General features: G+C 41.3%; 1 long non-coding RNA gene across 2 annotated transcripts in view; it reads left to right on the forward strand.

Annotated features, from left to right (window-relative positions):
• Positions 1-27,262, forward strand: part of LOC122813037 — a 532,484-nt gene that overhangs the window by 237,985 nt on the left and 267,237 nt on the right. The gene's annotated exons all lie outside the window — the stretch shown is intronic.

Raw genomic sequence — 27,262 nt, forward strand, 5'->3', positions numbered from 1 at the left:
CGCAAGGAGGTACAGCACAACAGAGGTAGGAAGGACTTTTCTGCATATTCGGTGTGCTGGAGATGTTGTTGTGTCTTTCGGCTTTTCCCGGCAGCACCACCACCGAAGATAGTGAAAAGTGGAAGATTGCTCAGTTTTCATATTCATCAAAACAATTCAATTTGAAATGTTTTCATATTCATCAAAACAATTCAGATTGAACAGTTTTTACATTTCTGATTCATGTAGTAATACAAGAGCTTCAAACATCATAGCTTGTCCTCAACTACACCATCTACCTTCTTAACTAAATAAACTAGTAGAAATGTCAGTAAGGTATCTTTATTCATTCCAGAAGGGAGGGCTTCAGGGAGAAAGTCCTAGATCTGCTAGCTAAAATGATTTTATCTGGACTAATCCTTTATACTCTGTTACTGTAAGGCATGCTGAAGGTGCATGTTTTATCCATTTGGGGAAAGAGGAGCTAAATTGGGAGACTGTTGAATGCATCTGGTCTTGATTCTGAGAACTAATTTTCAGTCTCACTTCTTGTGTCTTGAAATGTCAAACAGTCAAACTTGACTTAATATACATTTTCTTTAGTTTTTCAGATTATCTAGAAGCTTCTGTTGCTTTTGATTTTTATTTCCTATGTTACAGTGCTACTTGTGTGTTATAGGATTCAGCATTGTTAGTGGCATTTTGCTGGGAACAAATAAGAAGGTGCTGGCTGCTGTTATACGAAAACAGGAAACATCATTCCTAATGTCTTATATTTTTCTTTCTTCTCATGTGACATAAGTGCCTTTGTATTTGGCAGGCTGCATGCAGAATATTGCAGTACAGTTAAGCATTTGATTGTTTGAGGAGTTTTATAGGAATTAAGCATTAAGAGATTACGGTATATGTGTTATTGTGTAATAACTTAATTTCTGGGGTTTGCTAAAGTATAAGGTAAAGCACATTGCTTTAACTTCCCAGCAAAGGTGTCATATAGTTGCAGTCAAGAGAGTACCTTATTGCTGTTATATGATTTGTAATGTAATATTCTAGTACACCACCAATTAAAATGTTCTAAAATGTAGTTTATAGTAGTAAACAAAAATGTAAGTCATTTACCTAGCCTCCTCCTCTTAATTTTTAAAGTGTAAATGATTGGTTACGGCCAATCTGTGTTACTGTTTTTAATAACCAATTCACAGTGCTGTTTTTGTAGGCAGTGTCCTCTGTAATTAACACACACTGCTGATTGGTACGAGTGACATCTTCCTCCAGTCCTCCCTGCTATTTTTGTAGGCAGGTGTCCTTGGAAATCCATCCACAGTTTTGATAATCAGGTTCCTGCTGAAACCAATTTGCATTCCTGCTTTTATAAGCAGGTGTCCATTGTAACCAGTTCTCACCACTGCTTTGTAAACAAGAGCTCACTGTAACCAGTCTGCAAATGTGGCATTTATTCACAACCACCTATCAGAAATGGTAATTTTGCAGATAATAAACATAAACAAATAAGTTTGTGTGGGGGCCTTATTCTACATGGGGAGAATATTAGTGTCAGTATTTCAACAGGTATCTCTCACATACACATGAACACATGCAGACACACACACACACACACACACACACACACACACACACACACACACACACACACACACACACACACACACACACACACTTTTGATGCTGGAAGAGCACGATATTGTGGTTTGGTGCCAGGATTCATTGTCTAATACTAAAACTGTAGTGCAACATAATATGTGTGCAGCATTCCTGAGTTTGTCTTCCTATATATGAGATGTTAAACCAAGGTCTCATTTTGCCTATGTTAGAGGTAGCTCAGGTGGTAACAAAGATGCCATGGCAGTTATTGAATCACAGTAGGTGAAATTCTCTAGTGCCATGGCCACATTTCCCTTACTCAGTATGTATACTGTCTTGGGTCACCCATGGGAAGAGGCCACAGGCTTAGTGGAATTAACTTGGTCAAAGCATTTATAAAAACAAATACTGATTTTGAAGTCTGAAACCACTGCTCATAAATATAGAGTTATTTGCAGTGTGTAGCGAGTGCTCAACTTTGTGACACTTGAGTGAGTGCTGACCCTCCCAGTAACAGTTTGGAATAGAAAACCTTAAGTTCTCATTTGGATTTCAGGGAAAATGTATTTAGTGGCATCGTTTCCCATTGCCAGTTTTACAGTTTCTTCATTATTGTGAGAGAGATTCAAATCTCTTCTATTAACCTTTTAATATAAAATCATTCAGTATCATCATACCTGTCCTTATCTTACCTTGAACTGTCCAAAATATCACAGAATGTCCAGGCTTGTGCTTTGTATGTTTGGTCTGTTCCTCATACAATTTGTGTTTTTTTTTCAGTAAACCACTGAGGGTTGAAGTTACTAAATAATGACAAACATTTGAGTTTCAGATTTCATATCCTTCAAAAAAATGCATGTTAATACAAATTATGTTATTCTAGCAATGTTCTAAGTTTATTAGAGCAATATTTAAAGTTTGTCCCTGATTTCAAACCTTTGTTCACCCATTATTTTTGGAATTGTCCAGAATTCTTGCAGTAAGAAGCTGAGAGGTATGCCTTCTGACACTGGAGATTCCCAGCCCATCTGGGTCAAATTAGCAACGCTGCAGTTTTGTATTCATGTCATTTTGTTTAGAGCTCCATTTTTGTACCTGTAGAGTACATTTTTGCTGTGTATTCTGTGTTGATTCTCACTGGAAGTGGAATATAAAACTGCTAAGTATAGGGAATGTGAGTATTGATTCTGTAAATCAGAGGCTATAAGGAGGTATATTTTTCCTTACTGACACAACTGGTTTCTAGCCGCTCCCACCCTGAAAGCACTGATCTCAGAACAGGAGTTTCTCTGCATTTTGTGGTCTCTGGGGAATTAATGTGAACATCACAAAAGTCCTAGATGGAGCCATCACAGACTCTCATGGTTACTGAGTACCAGATGGACTCTCTTTTATGCAAGGCCAGTCTCCTTTTAGAAAGGGTTCTTCATATCTGTAAAGTGAGTGACCAGCTTCGTTGTAGCAGAAGCTTTTGGTAGCTCTGTGCCTCACAATCTTGTTTTAATAGCAGCATCTACTCTTTTCTTTAGTGCTCCACACCATGTTCTTCATGAGTGTCTTGCAGGTGATTGCAAGATTCTTTGGCCTTGAGGTTGAGGTGAATAGATCTTCTTTATGATATGGTTAGAAGTATACAAGGAGCACCTGCTAATTTAGTAGCTATTTTGAAATGTTATCAGGAGTTCTGTTATTTTTGCATAGATTCTTTAAAGGTGTTCTTTCCCCGGGAGATACATGTACTCATTTCAATAAACCAATTCCTTCCTAGAATTTGATTTCTTGCTAGAACATCCAACAACATCTACTTTTGAAATAACCTCTTGAACCCACTTAAACTTTGTTAAACTTTTTTTTGGCAACATTCACCTGGTCTCTGAGGAGTTCATAATTTCCAGCATTGTGTGTCAGTCCTCCTTATCTGGTCTTAAGTATAGAATGTCCTTTAGTACTAACCTATGCTTTTTACCTAAGTCAGCAGAGATAAATTTAAACCAGTTCATAAATATGCCTGTGTTCTATCCCTTGCATACCATGGATGTGTGCAGGTAATTGTGATTTATCTAGATGGTGTTAGGATTAAGTCAGTAATCAGGTAATCAGAATTTGTTTCCTATGTTGCCATTGCATTGGACACTATAGATGTTCTTCGTCTTCCATTGCTGCAGTCCTGACTATTGGGTATAGTCCGCGTCCCAGTCCCAGTCGTCCGGTAATAGGAGAGAGGGGATCGCCGGGTCGGCGCTTTTAGGACTGGCCCAGTACGCCAGGGTACTAATGCATGACCGACGCCATTTCCTCAGTCTTTTTTTCCGAGTTCAGTTTCAGACGAAGAAGGAGTAAGTAACCCGAGGGAACATTTTGTTTTTTCTTGCCTCAGTATTTAACCGATGTCAGAAAAGTGAATAACTGTATTTCTTGTGGGAAGCAGATACCGATAGGGATTATCATACATTGTGTATACCTTGTTTAGGCCTGAGCACGGCGTTGTTGGTTGCCGCTCTTGTGCTAGATTTAACAAGCGCACTATTAAGAGGAGGCTAGATTGTGCTAGGTTTTGTGTTTATATGCGTTACAATTATAATATGCTCCCCCGCCGGCCCGCCATCCAGACAAGCGCAAGGACAAGGGGTGTGAGTTAGCGGGTCCGGACCCCGTCGGTTCTTTGAGCAAGGGAAGGCTCAGGGGAGCCAGAGGAGTCTCTATGGTCTCTCTATCTAGCTACTACAAGATACTTTACTGTTACAGAGGTGCGGGAGGTAGGAGGGGGCTTCTCAGGGGGGTGTTTTTCCCTCTCTTCCCAAGTAAGTTGGGGCCTCTTGCTCCCTGTTGCCAAAGCTTTTTTAGAGGTAGGAGCTTCTGTGGGCTGTGCCTAAGAAACATATGCTTAAAATGGCAGAAGATTTGATTACTCTGATTAGAGGTTCTATGCCCCGCCTGATAAGAGGCCTAGGTGGAACAGGAGTTTGATAGTTTTGAACAGTGTTCACAGGCTTCAGAGTCTTCTGTGGAAGACTTACAAGATTTTCCTACTTATTCTGATTCTGATGTGGATGATTCCACTCCTACAGCTTCTCCTCCTGAGGATTTTTCATTTTCAGGGACTCTTCACTCCATGAGGGAGCACTTTAAATGGGAAGGCCAGGATTACTCTGATTCAGCTATTCCTCCTGTGTTGAATGTGGTGGAGGATGTTGCAGAGGCTTCGCCTCCTGCTCCTGTTAAGCCTGATAGGTATTATAGGGTGCCCAAGCTCATAAGTATTTGTTTAAGAGTCGGTGTTAAAGCTTCTGTGGTTAAAACTTCCACTCTAGCCATGAGGGCTTGAATTGTCAGTTTCATATGCTAAAATATCAGAATTATCTCCTTTCACAATTGAAATCTAAGGTGGATGCTTTGAAGGTATTGAGTGTAAAGAATTGCTGGATTTGGTTCATGTGTCTGAACAAGTGGGCAGTGTGGTTTTGATGCTGTTCAGGCCTCACATGCCTGGTTGAAGGATCAGAATTTAGCTGAGCATGTTAAGACCAGGATTTTGGGATGTGTTGTTTGGACCGCCTGTGGAAGCAGTTTTAAAGAAAATGGAGGACAAAGCTAAGTCTATGCAGACTGTTAAAGATTTTGTTTAGTAGAAATTGGCCTGCTAAGGGGTGGACATATCCTGCTTATGGTTCCCAGTCGTTCACCTGCTCAGACTTCTGGTGAGGGCAGGGGTCAGTCCTTTCGTAAGCAGACTCAATGACAGCTGCCAGTGGATTCGGAAGACTGTCTCTTTCAAGACAGATGGGTGCTGGATATCATTCATCACGGTTACAGATTTTATTTCCACACAATGCCCCTTTCAAGGGCATGCCAGATGTTCCTCCTCCACAAAGAAAAGAGGCTCACAAGCAAGTTTCTCAGTTGCTCCAGATAGGGGCCATTCAGCCAGTCCCTGTATCAGAAAGGGCTTCGGATTTTATTCTTATCTATCCTCAACACTTATCTGGACATTCCCAAGTTCAAGATGTTGACGTTACAACAACTGTTACCTCAAAGATCACTGGATGGTAACTTTGGATCTCAAGGAAGCTTACCTTCATGTGCCTATAAGGCTAGGTTGCAGAAAGTATCTGGGTTTTCAACTGGAGATTTTCATTATCGTTCTGGCTCCAGTGATAGCTTACTTCAGGCTTCAAGGCATTCAAATCTATCCTCCTGATTCTGGCTCAAGAAAAGGAAGACCTTCTACAGCATCTGGAATATGTCATAGCAGTGCTAAGATGCCTGGGGTATTCTGTGAACGAAATAAAGTCCAGTCTAGTACCCTCTCAAGACATGTGCTTTCTGGGTGTGAGACTGAATACAGCAGCTCAGATGGCCTTTAAACTGCATATGAGGAAGCTGCAATGGTATCTCAAAAATGTATGGACACAGCACTGCCAGGATTTGGACACTGTCATTCAAATAATACCTTGCCTTCAAAAGGAATTCTTGTGGTGGCATCTAAATGGAAAGTGGATACAAGACAAGTGGCCTGCCAGACTACAGCATCTACATATCAACATGAAGGAGATGTTAGCAGTCCAGTTTGCATTGATGGCTTTCAAGGAGTTACTTCTTCCAGGGCAGGTGTTGATTCTAACAGACAACACAACTGTCATGTGGTACATCAAACATTCTTATCCTCTATGCAGGCAAGCAATGATTTTATGGGAGACATGCTAAGCCTGCAACTAACTCTTCAGGCAAGGTTTCTGCCAGGAGCACAGAACTCCTAGCAGATGTGTTAAGCAGACAAATCATGGATCCCCACGAGTGGAAACTGGATCTTCATGTATTTCAGAAATTGACAGTGTCATGGGGAACTCCAGACATAGATCTGTTCGCTTCTCCACTAAACCACCAGCTGCCAAAGTATTGCACAAAGGGGTTTTCATCAACGGTTTGGAAAGTGGATGGATGATTTTGATAGCTCCAGATTGGCCTCGGCAACACTGGTATCCACTACTCATCTGTTATCTCAGAAGGATGGTCATCTGCTCAATGTCCAAGTTTTAAATGTGATTATGGAAGCTAGAAGACCTAGTACAAGGAAGGTGTATGCAGACAAATGGAAGAGATTTTATTTTTGGAGTACAGCACAGAATTTGGAGATTTCTGAGCCTAATTTGAGTGTGGCTCTTCAATATCTTACTGAGTTATTGGACAAAGGTTTGTCCTTCTCTTCCATTAAGATTCATGCTGCAGCAATTTCAGCTCATTATGATTGTGACCCACCTTTGTTTTCGCATCCTTCTAGGGGTGGCAACTAAGGATATTTATTGCCAGCCTCCTTTCCTCTGCTTTGGGATTCTACCCAATAGTCAGGACTGCAGTGTTCGGGAGATTCCATTGTTGCAGTCCAATTACCTCCTCCCTCCCCTCTGTGTTTAGGGGTGAGGAGTTGTGCGCGCATTAGCCTGTACCCTATGGCGCCTCGCGCCAGTCTGGCCATGCGGACCCCGCGGCCTTTCTCTCTGGTGGTATTCGGGCCGACTGGGGACTACTATATATAGTCAGGACTGCAGCAATGGAATCCTCGAACATCTACATTTATGGTAGGTACAAAACTGTACTTTTGTGGTCACCATAAATCTGTCTAGTTGGTTTGCAGAGTGTATTAAGTTCTGCAGTTTGACATAGGACAGAGAATTGCCTTTTGTACCAAAAACATGTTGAAATAGGACAGTCGTTACCTCTAAGGCTTCCTCAAAAATACATCTGTAGATGACATTTGTGTAGCTGTGAACTGAGTTTCACTGCATACTTGTGCAAGACACTCTAAGCAGGATGTGATATCAAGGTCAGGGACTTCCTTTAAGACTACAGTGATGAGAGGTATTCTGTCATGATACCTCCCAGGGAGCTCATCTGGGGACTCTGTTCTGAAGGCTGAAGAATATTGATAATCATGCCAGATAGATGTTTATTTGCCATAATGATATGCCTGAATGCTCATGTGATGTCCCCCCTCTGGGCCAGTAATCAAGGACCCTGAGTCCTCACCACTGATGCCAGTGAAGGACGTTCACTTGCAACAAAAATAGATACACACAGTATTTCCAGATGCAGCTGTCTGCAACAAGAACAATTTACCTTAAGAGCATACAGGGAACACACTCAGTACTGAGGCTGATTTCCCCTCTCTCTCCAGGCCCCAAATAAGACTCCCCACTGACACAGCTGTAGAATTGAGTCCTCAGCCGAGTGTTCCAAGCCAAGTCCTCCACCACTCTTTCTGTGAAACCAGTGCTCTGTGTCCCTGCTTCAAGCAGCTGGCACATACACACACACACACACACACACACACACACACACACACACACACACACACACACACACACACACACACACACACGCACTCTTTGAGATTTGATTTTCACACACACACATCTGGGAAGCCTGGCCCAGATTTACTAGATATGTTCCCTCTGCCCAGACTATAAGGTAGATACTGCCACTACAACACTCTAAAGCCAGCTACTCTAAGGCTCCTACAAGGGTACTCAATTATACTGAGTAAAATTAATACTACTACAAATGGTAGATGTTCATCGTGTTTCACTGTTGGAGTCATTACTCTTGGGTTATCCTGCTGGCAGGCTACCCGCAGTCGGCCTGAATTCCAAAGTCCTGGTCCGGCATCGGTTGCTGTTGCCTCTTCCCTGATGTCAGTGCACCAGGGGTATAAAAGATGCAGCCGACACTATTTTTTCCAGTCTTTCTTGCTGTGCGGTGCCCGAAGCAAAAGCAGTTCGCAAGTGCCAGTCGGCCGACTCCTGAGATTTTCAAATCCGAATTTCAGAACCGAAGTCTTCATTAAAGCTAAGTACCCCATTGGGGAAACTTTTTTCTTGCTCCAGACCGATGTCAGAAAAAGTTAACAATTGTATTTCTTGTGGGAAGCAAATACCTCATAAGGATTTTCACTCTTACTGTATTCCTTGCCTAGGCCCTGACCACAATGTTGCTAGCTGTCGGTTTTGTGCTAGATTTAACCAATGCACTATTAAGCATCGGTTCGATTTTGCATTTCATTACTTTGGCTGAAGGTTTAATTATATAATGCCGTCAGAACAGCTGATGACCGGAGTTTACAAAAAATGCAAGGACAAAGAAAAGGATAGGCATCTGAGGTCCAAAACTGACGACGAGTCCTCCATTAGGCCAGTCGCCGGTTCGCCCGTTCTCAGTGAGGTGCTTTCGCAGCCCCTGGCGCCTGCTACCTCAGAGCCACAGGCTGCTTCCGACTCCTACGTGGAGCCGACTGGGCCTCTGGATACTCAAGGTATTAGACACTCGGAAATCATTCCCTCAGATGGGTCCAGAGCCGCTGAGCAGGCATCGGCTTCTGAGGGTGTCTTCAGACCTACACAGTTATATGTTAAACCATCTTCAGCTTCAAAGACAAAGACTAAAGCAGCTGTAAAGACAAAGAAACAAGTTCAGCATTCTCCTACTCAGACTTCCATGCCTAAAAAACAGATGCTTAAAATGGCCGAAGACCTAATTACTTTGATCAGGGGTTCCCATCCCCCTCCTGATAAGAGGACTAAGCAAGAGACAGAATATGATTCTTCTGATCAGGTTTCTATTTCCTCTGATTCCTCTTCTGAACAGGATTATTCTATTCCTCCCTATGAGGATTCTGATGCTGAAGAATCCATTCCTTCAGCCTCTCCTCCTGAGGATTATTCTTTTGGGGAAACACTGCATACCATAAGGGAGCATTTCCACTGGGAGAGCCAAGATTACTCAGAATCTAAGAAAAGGCTCAGAGACTCCCTGCTATTACCTCAGCACAGACCCCTTGCTATTCCACCAGTTCTAGACATTGTAAATGATGTATTTTCAGAGTCCGGCCTGTCCCCAGACTTTTTACCCCCTGCACCTGCTAAGCCTGACAGATACTACAGGGTCCCAGATTCTCATAAATTCCTATATAAAAACCCCACTGCTGACCCAGAAACTATATCTCAGTGTCCCAAAGGGGTCAAAGCTTCCACTGCAAAAAACCCTGTCCCCTCTGATAGGAATTCTAGGGCGCTGGACAGATGGGGGGAAATAAAGTTTATACTTCTGCTACCTTGGCTGTAAGGGCTTTAAATTGTCAGTTTCATATGCTTAAATATCAGCAATACTTAATGTCACTGCGTAAACAGAAAATGTTGACAAATTCTGAATGTTCAGAGAACAAGGAAATGCAGGATTTAGTGCATGCAACTGAACAAGTGGGAAATCATACTTTGCAATGTGGTTATGATTCACTGGAGGCTTCTTGCAGGGCCGCTGTTACAGGTTCTGTTATTAGAAGGCATGCTTGGTTAAAGGAACAGAATCTACCTGATCATGTTAAAGCAAAATTATTAGATGCTCCATTACAGCATGATACTTTGTTTGGTGCTAAAGCAGAAGAGGTATTGAAGAAAATGGAGGATAAAGCAAAATCCATGCAGACAGTTAAGGATTTTTTACAGGTACAGCCACCCAGATTTAGCAGGAACTGGCCTTCCAAAAATTGGTCCTTTCCAGTGTCAGACAGGCCACAAAGAGGCAGATCTCAACCCCAAGGCTCATACAGGCCTAAACAATGGGGTGCTCTTACCTCCAAAAGCGGAGAAGACAAATCACAACCTTACAGGAAACAGTCCCAATGACTTTCCTCTGCCAGATCCAAGCACTTTTCTTTTGACAGCCCCCTTAGGGGGAAAACTAGCACTTTTTTCACCAAATTGGCAAATGATTACCCAAGACAAATGGGTCTTGAACATAGTGTCCCAGAGCTACAGGTTCCATTTTCACACCCTACCAAGGGCAGAAGGTATGCCAGACCTGCCACACAATCAATGGGCAGAGGCACAAAATCAAATTACAGCCCTCATGGACATGAGGGCCATTCAACAAGTACCACAGCAAGAGCAGGGGCAAGGATTTTACTCGAGACTTTTCTTTGTGCCCAGAAAGGACAAAACCTGGAGACCAATACTGGACCTGTCTATACTAAACACGTTTCTGGAGGTTCCAAAATTCAAGATGTTGACTCTACAGCAGCTACTGCCTATGCTGGGCAAGAAGGCTTGGCTCGTAACTTTGGACCTAAAAGAGGCATACCTGCATGTCCCAATCAGACAATCTTGCAGAAGATACCTCAGATTCATAGCTGGCTCAATGCATTACCAATTCTCTGCACTGCCCTTTGGCTTATCTACTGAGCCCAGGGTCTTTACAAAATGCCTGGCACCAGTAATTGCATTTTACAGACAAAGAGGACGACTGCCTTATTCAAGCAGAGAACAAAGACATTCTTCTAAAGCATCTGGCGTTTGTAAAAAGATTACTAATTTGCCTAGGGTACACAGTAAACGAAAAGAAATCAAAACTAGTACCCTCTCAAGAGATAATATTCCTGGGTGCAAGCTTAAATACAACTGCCCAGATGGCTTATCTCATGCCAGACAAACAAAGGCAACTGACTTCTTACTTCAAAAAGTTGGCAACAAAGACCCAGTTATCTGCAAGGAAAATCCTGCAGGCCTTGGGCTTCATGGCATCCTGCATTTTACTAATTCCATATGCCAGACTGCATATGAGGAAACTACAATGATATCTAAAAAGTGTTTGGACTCAGCATTGCCACAGCCTGGAGACAGTAATTACCCTTATTCCCTGCCTGCACACAGCCTGGAGACAGTAATTACCCTTATTCCCTGCCTGCAACAGGAGTTCCGATGGTGGGCACAGGCCTGTCACCACAACAAGGGCCTGCCATTCACTTTAACCACAGCCAGACTGACACTGACAACGGATGCATCAGATTATGCCTGGGGGGCCCATATGGCAGGAAAATGTATTCAGGGCACATGGCCTGCAAGCCAGATGCATCTTCATTTCAATCAAAAAGAGATGCTAGCTGTACAGAATGCCCTGGCAGCCTTCAAGGATCTACTACATCCAGGACAACTATTACTAAAGACTGACAATACTACAGTTATGTGGTACATAAACAAGCAGGGAGGCACACATTCCTACCCCCTCTGCAGACAAGCAATGACCTTGTGGGACACAGCATTGACTTATCAAGTTCACCTGCAAGTACAATTCCTGCCAGGAAAAACAAATACTCTGGCAGACGAACTAAGCAGAAACCTCATGGATCCCCACAAGTGGAAACTGGATCCACAAGTCTTCAGCATGATAACAAGGAAATGGGGATGCCCAGACATAGATCTATTTGCTCCCCCTCACAACTGCCAATTACAGAGATTTTGCACAAGGATTTATCACAAACAAGCATGTAGAGTGGACACCCTGTCCTTCAGCTGGAAAAACCTAACAGTATATGCCTTTCCTTCACTGCCTCTCCTTCCCAAGGTACTCCTAAAGGTCAGACAAGAGAAGCCAAAAATGATACTGATTGCACCAAACTGGCCACGCCAGCACTGGTACCCAATCCTAAAGAGCTTGTCTCAGGGTCCAGCATGGATATTGCCTCAGACTTCCCACTTGCTGACCCAACAAAATAATCAGATCCTGCACAGTCAACTCAGGACCTTAAATCTGGCAGCATGGTGGATAATGTAGCCATTCAGAACACTCCTCTTTCAAAAGCTGTTATGGATGTTATCTTGGAGGCCAGGAGGCCCAGTACCAGAAAATCTTATGCAGAAAAATGGAAGAGATTTGGTGCTTGGAACCAGGAACAAGGCATTGACACGTATGTACCAAATATTCTTCAGATTTTCCAATACCTAACTGAGATGCTGGACAAAGGCCTTTCCTTTTCATCAATTAAGATTTATGCCTCTGCCATTTCAGCCCATTACAATACGGAACCACCTATCTTTTCTCATCCTTTAATAAGGTAGTACCTCAGAGGGGCCAAAAACATCAGGCCTCAAAGGAGAGCACCAGTTCCAGCATGGGACCTCAATCATGTCTTGGAAAGACTCACACTGCCTCCCTTTGAGCCAGCCTCAACAGCTGATATAAAGTTCTTATCCTGGAAAACAGCTCTGTTCCTAGCAATAACCTCTTCAAGATGAGTCTCGGAGTTACAAGCACTCATGGCTGTGGAACCTTTTATCATTTTTCATCCAGACAGGGTTTCTCTGAGGACAAACCCAACATTTATGCCTAAGGTGGTGTCCAGTGTGGCCCTCAACCAAACCATTCACTTGTCTACCTTTTATCCAAACCCACAGAACAAGGGTGAGAAAATTCTTCATTCTTTGCACATACACAGGCAGCTACGCTTCTATTTGGACAGAACTAAAGCTTTCAGAAAGACTGAGCAACTTTTAGTGCCATATGCTGCTGGATCACAAGGAAAGGCTATCTCAAAACAGACTATTTCTAAATGGATAGGTCATTGCATCTGTTTCTGCTATTCTCAGCATGGCAAATCAGTGCCTAAGGGCATTAGGCCTCATTCTACCAGAGCAGCAGCCACTTCAACAGCCTTCCTCAGAGGAGTACCAAACCAAAGACATCTTAGAGGCTGCAACTTGGAGTTCAGTGCACACTTTTACAAAGCACTACCACTTACCTCTTTACTCTAAATCCAGAGCAGGCTTTGCCACTGCAGTGCTGCAGGGCGTCATAGACTCTCCTAATCCTATTTAGCTCAGCCATCAGTCTTCAGCTTTGGGATTCAACCCAAGAGTAATGACTGCAACAGTGAAACACGATGAACATAGTACAGTTGTGTACCTACCATAAATGTAAGAGTGTATTCACTGTTGCAGTCCAGGTTACCCTCCCTCCGTCCCCCTTTCTTTTGCTGGGGTTATCTGTACTTCTCTATTCTATACAACCTATGTGGTTTATTTGCTTGTAGATGAAGGAAATGTTTCTTTATTGCATATATGTTTATTTGCATAATATTTTTAGCCTACCCTTTTGGGGGCACCTGACATCTGGGGCAAGAAAAACTGAAGAAAATGGTGTTGGCTGCATCTTTTATACCCTTGGCGCACTGACGTCAGGGAAGAGGTGACAGCAACCGACACCGGACCAGGACTTTGGAATTCAGGCCAACTGTGGGTAGCCTGCCAGCAGGATAACCCAAAAGTAATGACTGCAACAGTGAATACACCCGAACATCTACATTTATGGTAGGTACACAACTGTACTTTTTTTGACCAATGCAGCAAGGCTTTCAGGAGCGACCACGGTGTCACCAAATAAATATAAGTACTCTCAAAGGTTAAAATATTCCCTAAAAGACCAGTTACAATGAAAAGTTTAAATATATTTAATAATAAATAATAAAAGAATATGAAAACCTCATGGATACTCCCTCTCAACATAAGAAATATTCAGCATAAATACCTAAGAAAGAACTTAAACTTTTTCTCCTGAAAACTTAGTCATGTCCTTGTCAAACTCCCACTTGAACTAGTCTCCTCTCTTCTCATCTTGTCTGCTTTTCCCTATCAAATTTTTCCTCCTTCTACTTGCTCTAACAAACTGTATTCATACTCTTCTCAGTGTAATATTCTCTAAACCTTTTAATTGTTATTTGGCCTGTGCTATATACTGTTCTCAAGTTTAGGAAATTGTACTTGTTCATTGTTACTTTAACTATGCAGTGTACTGAGGTGCACATATTTTTTTTACTTGTACTAGATTTCTGTGCCCCTACTTTAATATTTTGTAAATATCATAATTATTTGTATTATTTCTGGAGCTTTTCTCCTTGGGTCTCCACTGAAAATGGGCCACTGGCTCAGTTGGACTAACGTGCTTAAAAAATGTCAATAAATACTAGATATCTATTTATAATAAACACCAGTGTTCCAGTACAGGGAATATTAAAATGGCACAGATGGAAAGGTTCACACACATACAGAAAAACAATACTTAAGTAATCTTACTATGTTTTCCTAACTGACTAAAGAATTACTGTTCCCTAGTTCACTTGCTAGAGCAAGGCGAGATGAAATGGGTGAGTGCTCCTTCTTTATCAGGTTTCACAAACAGACTGCCCTGAGACTTCTGTCTCACCTAGCATTAAAATATCATTCAATGCTGGATTACAGAGTGACATCACATAAACCTGGTCACATGACTTCTGGTTCCCACACTTCCCCCTTTACTATAAACTGAACCAGAACCTAGCATGCATGTGTCATAATACACAGGGTTTTGCTAAGATGTGTTATAGCATCTGGAAGCTATACAACCATTTCAAAAACTTCCACCCTTCCAGGTTAACAATTAGTTCACCCCTAAGGCAATACAGTAGGAGTCCTAATCCTGGTTTTCACAGACATTTTATCTCTGTTTGCAATCAGAACTGTAAAATACAATCTTTATGGCCTAAACCAGTTAATTTAATTTTAGACTTTTTCAAAGTTAACTGGACTGAGATTAACCTCTTCTCTTCCAGTATCCTCTGTTGCAGTATATTCACTTAAACAGTTACAATACAGTGGAGTCTCACATACAGGTGTATGTCTTTTCTGTCCAGCAGGACTACTGTTGATACATTTTTTAACACAAGCAACTTTACAAAATACATTTTCAACACAGGCATTTGTACAAATCAGTTTGATATACAAATGAAATATAATTTGTTTCAAAATTCCAGTTAGCTATGCTGGTGTATGGTACATATCCACACATCTACTGCCCTACTTCTCCTGGCATAGCTGGCAATACCTCACATCATCACAGCTCACATCCGTATTTTTAGCACATACATACTTCTTCCTCTTTGTATTGATGGATGAGGTTGGGGTGATTAGATTTCCTGATTTCCTTGAATGTTCTTGTGTTGTTGCTTCACTTTTGATTGACACACTAGAGACCTTATTAGTCAAATGGAGGAGTTAGAGCCTGAGAAGTTTTCACCTGATAATTTGATGAGAATCTACTTTTATTATTCACCCTTGATGATTGCTGACCGTTAATCTCTTCCGTCAGGTCATTGTTCATTTACCAGAACACCTTTATTGCTAGAGGAAGATTTGTTATGTGGATGGGCTGTCATCCATTTGTTAGTACTTTTCCCTTGGCCCTTGCCTGACTGAGGATTCCCACCAGGCTACCTCATGGTATGCTCATGGTGTTACTTTATACACAGCTTGGTGAACATGGACATCTTGACCCTACTGCTGCATGCTAAGTCGAGCCGGTCATGCAGTGAGTCAAGATGCCTTCCTTTCCCCAGAATAAGTATGCCAGTTTAGCTGCTCAGTCCCACTCTCCTTCACTGGATCTTCCAGAACACAGTCACTAAATCATACTGGTTATAGCCAAGACATTACCCCTCTGTACCATAGAGCCTGGTCAGTGTTAAAATTTCATTTTTTACTATTTACATTATGTGAAATTACATTACAAAATGAGATATCAGCAGTTATAAAACTGGCTTATTGAAAATTCCAGAAAAATGTATTAGACATTCTTAAAAGGCAATGTCATTTGTGTTAAATGCATCACTTTATTTAATCACGATCTCAGATTTTCAGTATGGCAACCATGAGCAGTACTTTCATCTCATACGTGGGAAATCCTTTTTCCTTTTCCTTTCCATTTTTTTTTCTTGCAAGGTCCATAACCCTGCTGTAATCATCATTCCCTCTTAGCCTCCATACTGACTCATTCATTTTACCCAGGGGCAACATCCCTCCAATCCATTCAGTCCTCAGAGAGCAGAGATGAGTGCCAAGAGAGGTGCCATCATCCTCTGTGGTTGCTAGAGCTTTTTTTATGCACCTGATGGTCTCCCATTGTCATAACATAGTAATGTAAAATGTAATCATGTTCAAAATAATGTAGTAACACACAACTAATGTTGGCAATTATGTACTAACATCCAGGAGCCCTTAATGTTATCAGCAAGGAACAAATATAGTCCAGCAAAGGTGGCTAAATATATTTCTTCCATAGGTTATGGCACTTAGATGTCAGCTGAAATTAATTTTTTCTATATCTTTACCAAATTTTTAGATGGGTCTGACCATGTGCTGCCTGAGAGATGTCCCAAATATTGAGCCAGATGAGCAGCACTGTCATTGTCCTTGAAAGTCACCATGACCTGGGGTGTAAGCTGCTATCATCACAGGTGACATCAGTCTCACTAATGCCTTGTGTAGTCTGACTTGGGATGGCTTCACCTGAACACCTTGCATCCAAACTCTCCCATAACCACTAACTGTATGACCTGCACAGGCAGTTTCAATGTGTTTTATGGCTGCACCTGAAGAGGCAAAATTTGTCACAAGTGACCTCAGCAGCACTGAATGCAGCCCAGTACTGCATGTCACTGTGTAGTGTACTTAGTGCATGTTTTCTCACCAGTGAGTTCAGCTGCACTATGTGCTCCCTGTCCCTATACTCCATGTCACAATGGTGCACATCTTGCACAAGCCATAGAGTTCAGTTACCATCTCCATAATGATGCACGTAGCAGCCATCTGTATATGGCTTACTTACCCCTAGGGCCACAGGTTATTCCAAGTGTCAAAGCAATATCAGGGATAGTTCTGGAGGTACTCCTCTGCCTCTCTAACTTTTGGTGGTATACTATCCTCAGAAACAGTGTCCGTCAGATGCTGTAGTGGCTGAGGATGCAAGTGGAGACTTTTTAGGACTCTCAGGTGCAGAATGTTTTTCATGCACTGATGAGGCTATGTGCTCAGGCAACGGTTCTACAGCAGTCTTTGTAGTGGTAGACGTGGGTGATCCCCTTCCACTTGTAGTGTTGCAGACAGTGGCAGTTTGTCATCAGTCTATTCCACTAGCATTTGCCATTAGTGTCAACCAGATGTGCCCTGCTGATGCCAGCCCTGTTTTCTCCTGTTTGCTGGAACCTTCAACAGTGGAATCTGCCAGCTCATACATATACTTCTATAGCTGTTGCCCCCCCCACAGTATGCATAGTGCTACACATGAAAATATTGCTATAAAATTACATGAATGATGTACCTCAGCATACAGATTGTTGTATTTACATAACACTGGTATCTGGAAGGGCAAAGATGCGTGCAGATGGCCCATGGTCAGTACGTAAGTTTGATCATGCAATGTTGTGTGCTTTAGTGTACCTAATCAGTCTTGTTTGTTCCAAGATGATGGGACAAGAGATTCCTGGACAGGTGAGAGCCATGAGACCCATTCATTCCTGCTTGAGAATCCTCATTGAGTTTGTCGACTCATGGGAAGAGTCAGGTGGTCCAGCTTTGTGTGTTCACTCTCCCCTGGAAGAGCACTCCCCTCCTGTGCAGCAGTTCTTCTGAGCTCTGCTATAGTAGCCCCCTGAGGGGAAGTGTGCTTTCACTCTCAGAATTCCCATCACCTAACACTGCATCTTGCACTCAGTGGTGCAAGATCACTAAACTTGAGCTCATGAGGGAGATATCTATTGCCCCATTAGATGTCACTCGTATGATAAGCCACAGCTGCCTTCATTTTCTCAGGCGAGTGAGCTATCAGTGGCTGCTTACTGCCATGCTGCACTGCAGCTCCTACAGACACATATGCTGCCATTTGAATTCAGATCTCCTGCAGAGTGATCCGAGATTTGTCTGTACCATGCCACATGATGGCCCTGCTTTAGTATACTGTTTTGGATTTTGCCAATGTAGTCCTTCCTGTACTGACATATAGTTACTTGGTACCTGCATGGGTCCCATATACAAGCTACTCCCAGGTAAGAAGAGCCACTCCACAAGGATGACACCAAAACCTTTTCAATGAGTATCAGCAGTAATCCTTTGATACACTTGTTGTAAAGGTCTGTTATGACCTTGCCCAGCATTCAGCTCCTGCACCAGTCTCTGCAAATTCTGGTCTCAATAGTACTTGTCTGCAGCACCTTTGCCCAAGATGCACATCCCTTTTGTGTTTGGAAGCTGGAATTGCATCCCCTGAGTTACCATGTCACTGCCTATACACCTAAAGCAAAATCATGCCAGTCAGTGGGTTTGCATGCTGTGGCATGCACTTGCATATGATCATAGTCTCCCAGCATTAGTTCACCTGGTTGACAGTGGTAATTTAGTGCTATGCACAATCTTATCCCCCCAATTTACATACCTCTCCATTTTGTCCTAAAACTTCACTCCCCTTGTAATGTGCAATTTCCAAAGATTGCTATGAATCCGCCACCTTGCACACATGCATGCATGGAGGCAAACAAGCAGCAGTTTGCCAAGTGGTGTCAAGATGTACCAGTTATACATACACCGTGACATCTGCATCAGTCTTCCAGATATCCACCATAGGGTTTGCTGGTGCCGCTGAGGTTCTATACCAGGCAGGAGTTCCACCCTTAACTCTGTGCAGCACCTCCATGTCTACAGAGGTTTTACTCAGCTTATTCTGTATTGAAGTTGTACAGTTGTTAGTGTTAATGTGCAAAATGGGACCGGTGTGTTATATCATGCTAAATGGGGCAGATGGAATCATGGTTATGCTAATGAAGCCGGATCGTCCCATGGTCTGTGAAAAACTGCCAGTTTGTGATGCATGACCCGTACTTGTCGCATGCTGTGCACATCACTGTGGGCATAAAGATTGTAACATCTATGCACATGTATATGGCATGTGTGCACACATTGACACAATATAGCCCTATGTGCATCTGTGTGCACAGGTGTACCATATTGCTGCACAAGTTGACCTACCTAGTAGCCATGGTTGCCTCCACAATCCCATGTTTCAATAAAAAAGTGCCCAATTCTAAAAAGTGGCAACAGTAACATCATTAATAAAACCACATTTATTTTATAGAACTTAAGCAGACTTTTAACATGAAGAGGCACTTGTTTAGTATTGCATTGCATGTGAAAAAATTATAGTTTAGAAAAGTCTACTGCTGGTCAGAAAACCATGATATTATATTTCAAGTGAACATTCTACAATGAGAGCTTATTATTTGGTTACTATATATACCTGGCTGTCAGCACCTACATCCCAGTGATGGATGTGCTGTACTCTGTATTCCAAATTTGTTGATTTTTCTTTTTCTTTGTGGTTCTACTTACCAAACTGTATGATCTGTATTTTTTTTTTTTTTTTTGGATTCTGGTGGAACAAGATGTATTTATTGTTTATTAAAGCAGAATGTGCACGCTTAAAATCCAGAACAGTGAACAATGAAATAGGGGAAGAATTATGATTACAAGCAGTTTCCCAGAGTGTTACATAATGTCAGCAGAGGAAAATATTTTTTTATTCACTGGTACTGAAGGTAGATGGCATTATACCACTGACTGTAGGTTTGTCTGCCTTCCTGCCTGGGTAACAGAGGGTAGTAAAAGTAGTATCTAAAAGTTAAACGTTTAGCACTAGCTCATGATTTAGACTGTGGTGTAAATTGCATCAGTGTCTGCCTGCTGTTCCACCTCATGAAAATTGCACAAGTTGATCTCAGAAGTGAAAGGATGAGTGGGTAAATGAACCATGCTTACATGGGAGAGTGGTATGACATGCCTAATTATTGCATATTAGAGCACTCCAGAACTAGAAGCACCACAGAAAATGCCACAGTCCTGACAGTATGATTATCTGAGTCCCTCATTCTATTTGGGCCCTTTCTCCACAGGTTTAGTTTAGGAATTTGATAAAATGATGCCTTAGCAAACTTCTCTCCACCAATGGAGAGGGCCATCTATGAAAAGGACATTCCAGACCTGACCCCAACAATAGTATGAAGTGAGTGGCCACTGAATCAGGATGGTAAGACATATATTTCTTGCCTAAACAACATTAAAAGTAAGAGTATTTCAGACTAGTTTGTGATCCCTGTATTGCTGTTACCTTTTGGCTTTATCCCCCCTTCCTGAGGCACTGTATCGCATAGCATTATTAACTGGCTAGCAGTAGTACATGGGTGTAAAACCTGCACCAGGTGTGGCTCGTGACACCCACCCCAAGGGATGGACCACTAATACAACTTTCTGTGTACAGGAAGAATATTAAGTAGCCATACAGCATACTTCACCTTTTGTAAGCCCAGCCCAACAGTAGAATCTCTGACGTGGTCACTTATGTTGGTCAGCAGTTAAGGTTAGACACAACAGTGTTTGTGAAACTGAAGCTCAGCTTAAGATTCTTAAAAGTCCATCTTTTTCCCAGTTACATTTGCAGCACAAGTGTGAGCCAAGTGCCTGCATTAAAATAAACAGTTTACATTACACAAAGGACTGACTGTCCTCAAAAGTCTTTAAAAAGCCATTCCAGGGCAAAATCAGAAAAAGGAAAAGAAAAAAAAAACAATATCGCTCTGTTAAAAACAAGCTGTGGCAGATGCAAAAACCCTTTGTATTCTCATTGTGTCTTGGCAAAAATCACTATCTGCAATACCGTCAAGGTAACAATTAAACTGGAAAGGTGAAAGATGGTTTTGTTTGCAGATGAGTTTTCTACTGCCTGTGGGGATGAGTTTCCGATGACTACAGTTGTGAACAATGCCTCCACTTTTACCTGGCTAGCTTTGTGAACCCAAAGGAGTATCATTACTTTGTCACTTTTTGACATCTGTGGTGAGTTGATGCAGGAGGTTTCAAAGGTGCCGAGAGATGATAGGTTTTATTTGATCAAACTCTGTAACATAAACATGTTAAGGAGTGGGTGGCATTAGTCTTTTTCTGTACTGCTTAAAAGACAAAGCCTCTTTTATACCCGTACACCACAATTATAAAAGGGTTGCTTAAAATTAAAGTGTTTTACACAAGTTCAGCTGTTTGCCCATGTCAGAATGTAAAGCATTTAATTTTAGTCAACTTTGCTGGGCTAGATTGTGTTTGAAAAATTCAATCTGTGTATATTTTTTTAAAATACATGAGACAATGTGTGTGCGTGGTTTGCATGTGTTTGTGTGTGCATGAGTTCGATATGCATATGTTTGTGTGTATGTGTGTATGTATGTTATAACTGAAGTTTAAGAATACAATGCACAGATTTAAGGGAACACTTGAAACTTATGGGGTCTTAGTCCCTGTAGGAAGTATACATTTAGTTCTCTGCAACCTGACTACTTCATCTGTAATCCCCAGTAGTTAGGTTGAATGACAGCTGATAGCAGTGTGTGGCCAGTTGGACAATTAATTTGCCAATTTCTTTCCTAATTTATGTGCAACAGCTCCATGTTGAGCAGTATTTTGATACTAATTTATATCTTGCCTGGTCTGGTTTGTGACTGTCTTATGTATTCCTTAATTAGACCATCATAAGAAAATCACCACCTTTCCTCAAAAGGTCATGCAACCGTCTCTGTGAGGGATTGGGAATTCTACTTCACATTACCTTTTTTAATGTTTATATGTCCCCTCTGAATGTTGCTGTGTTTTAAGACTTTGTTTATTTCTTTGAAAAATGTTTCTGACACATCCTGTTTCTATCCTCTGTACCTTTAATGTTGCTTTCATTTGTCTGAGAACTTGCATTATTTGTTGCCAGTACCATGGCTAGGGTGGCTGGTCGAGATGCTAACTGTTAAGGATTCTTATCATAGGGGGCTGCGTTGTCCCACTCACCAGGCTTAACAAGGGGAAGATAATGGTTTGCTGCTTATCTGGAGCCAGGATCTGCCAGGTTATACACAGACTCAGGTCACTGCACCACAGGTACCGGTATGATTCTGTCATAGTCCATGGGAGTGTTAATGACCTGAGATACACTTTCATGGACTACATGACGAGAGAGATATTGTTTATTTTTATGAAAATGCATCTCAAATAGGTATGTCCCTTGCACCGAACAGCATTCTATCTTCATCAAGGATGATGCCACAGTACAAACAAAAGATGACTGACTTCAATAATTGGCTTAGTTTTTGGTGTCTTTCCAGGGTGATTCAATATTTGACAGCATGAGAGGAAATGGTTAACAAACCATATTGTTTTGTAAAAGATGGTCTGCACCTGTCTCCTCTAGACTTCCAGATATTGGCTAAAACACCAAATTGACAAACCTACCGACATAGCAGATAAAGCTCCCCAAAACCTAAATGTGTTACTGCTCAGTGCTAGGAGCCTAAACAAGAAACGCCACACCCTACAAGTTCTCCTCCTTCTGGAGAATATAGATATCTGTGCCATTACTGAGACATGGTTTAAATCCACTGAAAGTACTCTGGCAGTGCAAGGCTTCAGTGCCTTGCACACATTTAGACATCAGCTGCACAGACAGGGACAAAAGGGGGAGGAGTCTCAATCTGTATTAGCAAAGTGCATATCTCTACATTGGCTGAAACAAGACAAGGCCCTGGAATTTATCCATGTGCAAATCACCATAGGCAAAGTCCAATACCATATCCTATCAAGCTGTAGGTCACCCTCTATGTTCCTAGAATCCCATAGCTTGTACCTAGACCTACTGGAGAAACCCACCATTAAACCAAATACTTTAGTCATAGGAGACTTTAACTACCCCTCCATAGACTGGGAAACATAGAGTGCTTTATACTGTCATGCTTAATGATTCCTGGACTTTATTAACAGCAATGCTTCTGAACAGATAGTGCACACACACACCAGGGGTTCAAACATACTGCATCTGGTACTCTCCATTATGACACAGTGCTCTCTCCCACCATGTCACGTCCTCACTGGTGAGATTAAACTAGAAAGCCTCAGACAAAAATGATGTCTCAATTAAAATAAAAATCAACTCTTTAACCCCAGTAAACCATGTAAAAGGATCTATTTCAAAGCAGATTACATCAGGGAAAAGTGAAAGTTTGTCAAAATTTAATACCCCTCCCAACTGAGTTCACAGCAACCTATGTGGAATTGTTCACAGAGACCCTGTACCACCAAGAAAATGGCTGTATTGAGGCTGCTATACTTACTAGAAGCAAGCACAAAACAAGCTATAAAAACAAAATGTACTGGAGGAATCCTAACCTTAATAGGGTGTATATATATATATATATATATATATATATATATATATATATATATATATATATAAAATAGTCTTGGCTAAAGTCAGGAAGAGCAACTCTTGTAATGATATGATCTCTCTAATTAAACTAAACAGGAAACTAAGAGTGATTAAGTCGAATAAGGCCTATTATGAGGTCAAGATAGTCTCATAGACTAAAGACAACCACAAGGCCTTCTACAGCTATATCTGAGACTGGTGCTCAGTGGTGCCACCTTCATTGTGCAGAGAGGCATAGACAGCTCAAATTTCACCACCCCACTTCCACCCACATCTCCCCACTGATTTCTCCCATGAAATGCCTACTAGCATAACCCCCACAACTGTTAACAGGAAACAGGTCTTGGCAGTGCTCGCTAAGGCCAAAAACACAGCCTCAGTGGTCTCTGATAATATCCCGGAATGCTTCCTAAAGAGCTTGAAACATGACAGATCAGGACTACTTGAGTCACTTTTCAACTATACCTTCAAAACAAGCTTTGTACCATGAGAAAGGAGGACTGCAATGGTTATCCCACTTGACAAGGGTGGACCATCAATGACCTCAGAAACTAAAGACCTATTATTCTGTCTAGTGAAATATGCAATGCCATGGAATTAATTATCATGGAAATGATTAACTTACAGACACTGAACCCTAACCATTGGCTTTGTTAAGGGAAGGTCATGCCTACAAAACCTGGTGGACTTCTTTGAGAAGGTCACCAAGGCAATAGATGAGGGGAAAATGGTGCATACTGCCTACCTGGACCTGGGTAAGGCATTAAGTATAATACCCCACTCAGGTACAGTTGGCAAGCTCACTGATCTGTGTATAAACCTGTACATAACTCATTGGATTACCAGCTGACTCTCACAGACAGGACCCAGGAAGTCAGGATTGGCGATGCCAATGCCAAGAAATGCATTGTGGTGCCTTTTGGAATAACTGCCATCCAGACTAATTACTCCATGAATAAGACAACCGTAAGAGTTGACCTGATAGACAGGGATGTGGCAACATGTAGACAGACAGTAACCTGGCCTTTGACCAACATGTGGCCAAGGTAGTAAGAAAATCATTCTATCTCCCTTCTTATAAGTGAGACCACAGCTTTTAGGTCCAAGGAAATTATAGTGCCACTTTATTAAGCCCTTATCAGACCCATCATTGAGTGTAATACTCACTTCAGCATGTATCTGCCAGACATATGCAACAGTTAGAACATCCACAAACAATCCAGACTATAAAAAAATTGTGCACCTTAAAGTCTCATCTCTATACTCTGAAAGGCAATTAAGGCCTGGAATACAAGGCATCTTCAGATCCAGCTGTGATGGACCTTTTGTACATCCACAAAATGAATACCATCACGACCACTAGACCCAAGGATTTAAATTTTGCTTGTAATACAAATAAGACATCTTGCTGAGACAGATGTGTATCAGAGGCTCCCCATCCATGTGAAGCAGAGCCCATTCCTAACCCCATTTAAATATAACCTTGACCAATGGATAGGAAACTGAAACTTCACCCCAGGATAGGCCTTCCTGTCTCTGTTAGGCAGAGGCAGGCAGTAATGCTTAAAGTAACATATCCTCCACACATAACCTCCAAAAACTTCCTAACTAACATACCCTCTCCAAATAGTCACCCATGATACAATAAAACATAGTTGAGTTGGATTGCATGACTAGACTTATAAAGGTCCTGGTGATCTGTAGCCTTTATATACATATGAATCTAAGGGGTATAATCGGCAATGCTACTGACTTGTCAGTGTAACTGCAGCAAAACAGCTTGCAGCTTCAGTAGACTTTTTTTGGGTCCTTAATTTCGGAGAAGCTTTTTTATTTATTTGCTTATTTGTCTGTCTACTTATCTGTTTATTTATCTATTTCTCTGTCTGTCTATCTATGTATCTGTCTATGTATGTATCTATCTATGTATCTATCTTTTCATCCTCAACATCAGGATGTAAGGGATACCTCTAGGTGGACTGCACATGGTGCTAAAAGATCTATCTATTGTTTTGTTTTGTTTTTTTGCTGATTTTCTTTGCAGAGACTTCATTTTTAATGGCTTGATTAACGGCATATAGTTTGCCATTGATCAAGTGCATTAAAAAGATAGAAATTAAATTGGAAGTTAACAAGATAGGAGGGGCAGGTAGCCACATTTGCAGCTGTGATATTAAGGTAGACACAAATGTCTACAAATACAAGTTGATGCACTATGCTTTTCCTTTTTAGACATTGTGGTTTTCTTTGCATGGCATTTATTTTGCTATACAGTGCAAGTTATTTTTAGTAAATGCTACTTTTCTGTACAAAACATTACAGTCATTTGAGTGCTTTTCCCTTCATGTTATCTCTTAAAAATGGGCCTGTCTCAATAGTATTAACTTGGTTAACAATAAAAGTGGAGTAAATAAGTGCTGTTTTATCAGAAAAGTGGAAGTACACATGCAGATCTTAAAAAATAAAACAAGTAACATGGAGATGGCTTTGGAGACATTAAGTAAACGTTTGTTCTTGATAACAGAGAGGGAGGGAATAAATAAATGTGAAAATGCCGGAGAGTACTCCCATTGATGGAATATGTAGGAGATCACAGCACTGTCAGCATCTAGAGTTATTTTACAGGAAGAGGGTGGAATGAATGTTTTTATAGAGTGGAAAAATGAGAGTTATCTGTGAGATTTAGGGAAGCAACCTTGCAGACTGGAAAAATGAAAGAAAGAGCAGAAAGAGCATTATTATAATCTCAATAAGGTCATACAGGTAACCTTGGAACCCAGAGCTCTGCAATCTATGCTACAAAAGTGTTGAAGTATTACTGTTAGTAATGTAGTTGAAACATCAGACACTTTGGGTAAGGTATGTAAAGCTTCTGTCAGAAGATTAGAAGAACCATAGCTATATCAATGGTAAATATGATGAGCACAGTTAACACTTTTTATTTTCCTTTAGCAAGAATAGGTGGTGAAGATATGGGCCTGCATTTTTTCAGCTCATAGTTACCTTTCTGTGAGTAGGTATTTTGCAAGAAATTGACAATGTTTTGCGCAGTCCTTCATCATAATAAACTTCTGTGTACCCTTCAGTGGGGGTGGGGGGTGAGACTAGAGCTACAGACACAGCCACATTGCTTTGACCCACTCCGTCTTGTGTTAATAAGTATCTCATACAAACACTCAAAATCACTTATGGTGATATTCTTATGGAGTCTGTAGCAAACTGTTGCGGTTACATCTTTTGTGAAACACAAAGAAATTGTAATTTTGGCTTTATTATAACAGATGAGACTTTTAAAGCTTTCATGTGACCCATTTCAAGTGTGTATCTTTTTCTGTAGCTACTCTCCTATCTGTAACTGGACTTTGCATTGGCTGTTTCTTTCATTCTGTATGTACGTAGTACAAGGCAGTGAATAACGTTGGTGAAACTAAATTAAAATGTGAATGTAACACATTTGTCTGTTGCTTCTTTTATAATGTTGCACTTGGAAGCCACTCAAAAATAGAATGAACTTTCCTTAATGCTCTGTTGGTGTCAGGTTTTTTTTTTTCTTATTAAGTAACTTTGCAACTAAGTTAGATTAACAGTGCAATGTAATTACTCCTTTTCAAATATACATTAATAATGAAGTTGGCAATTAAGGTGTTATAATAGATAATATTAATTTTTAATCTTTTTTTTGTTCTTGAGAAATCTTTTGCTTGCACCAGTGGTTACCTTTGGCCTTGATGCTGTGCTAAATTGTTGATCAAAGGCTACCAGAAGT

This window comes from Protopterus annectens, chromosome 10.part0 (assembly GCF_019279795.1).
Source record: "Protopterus annectens isolate FY-2018-M chromosome 10.part0, PAN1.0, whole genome shotgun sequence".
Lineage (NCBI taxonomy): Eukaryota > Metazoa > Chordata > Ceratodontiformes > Protopteridae > Protopterus > Protopterus annectens.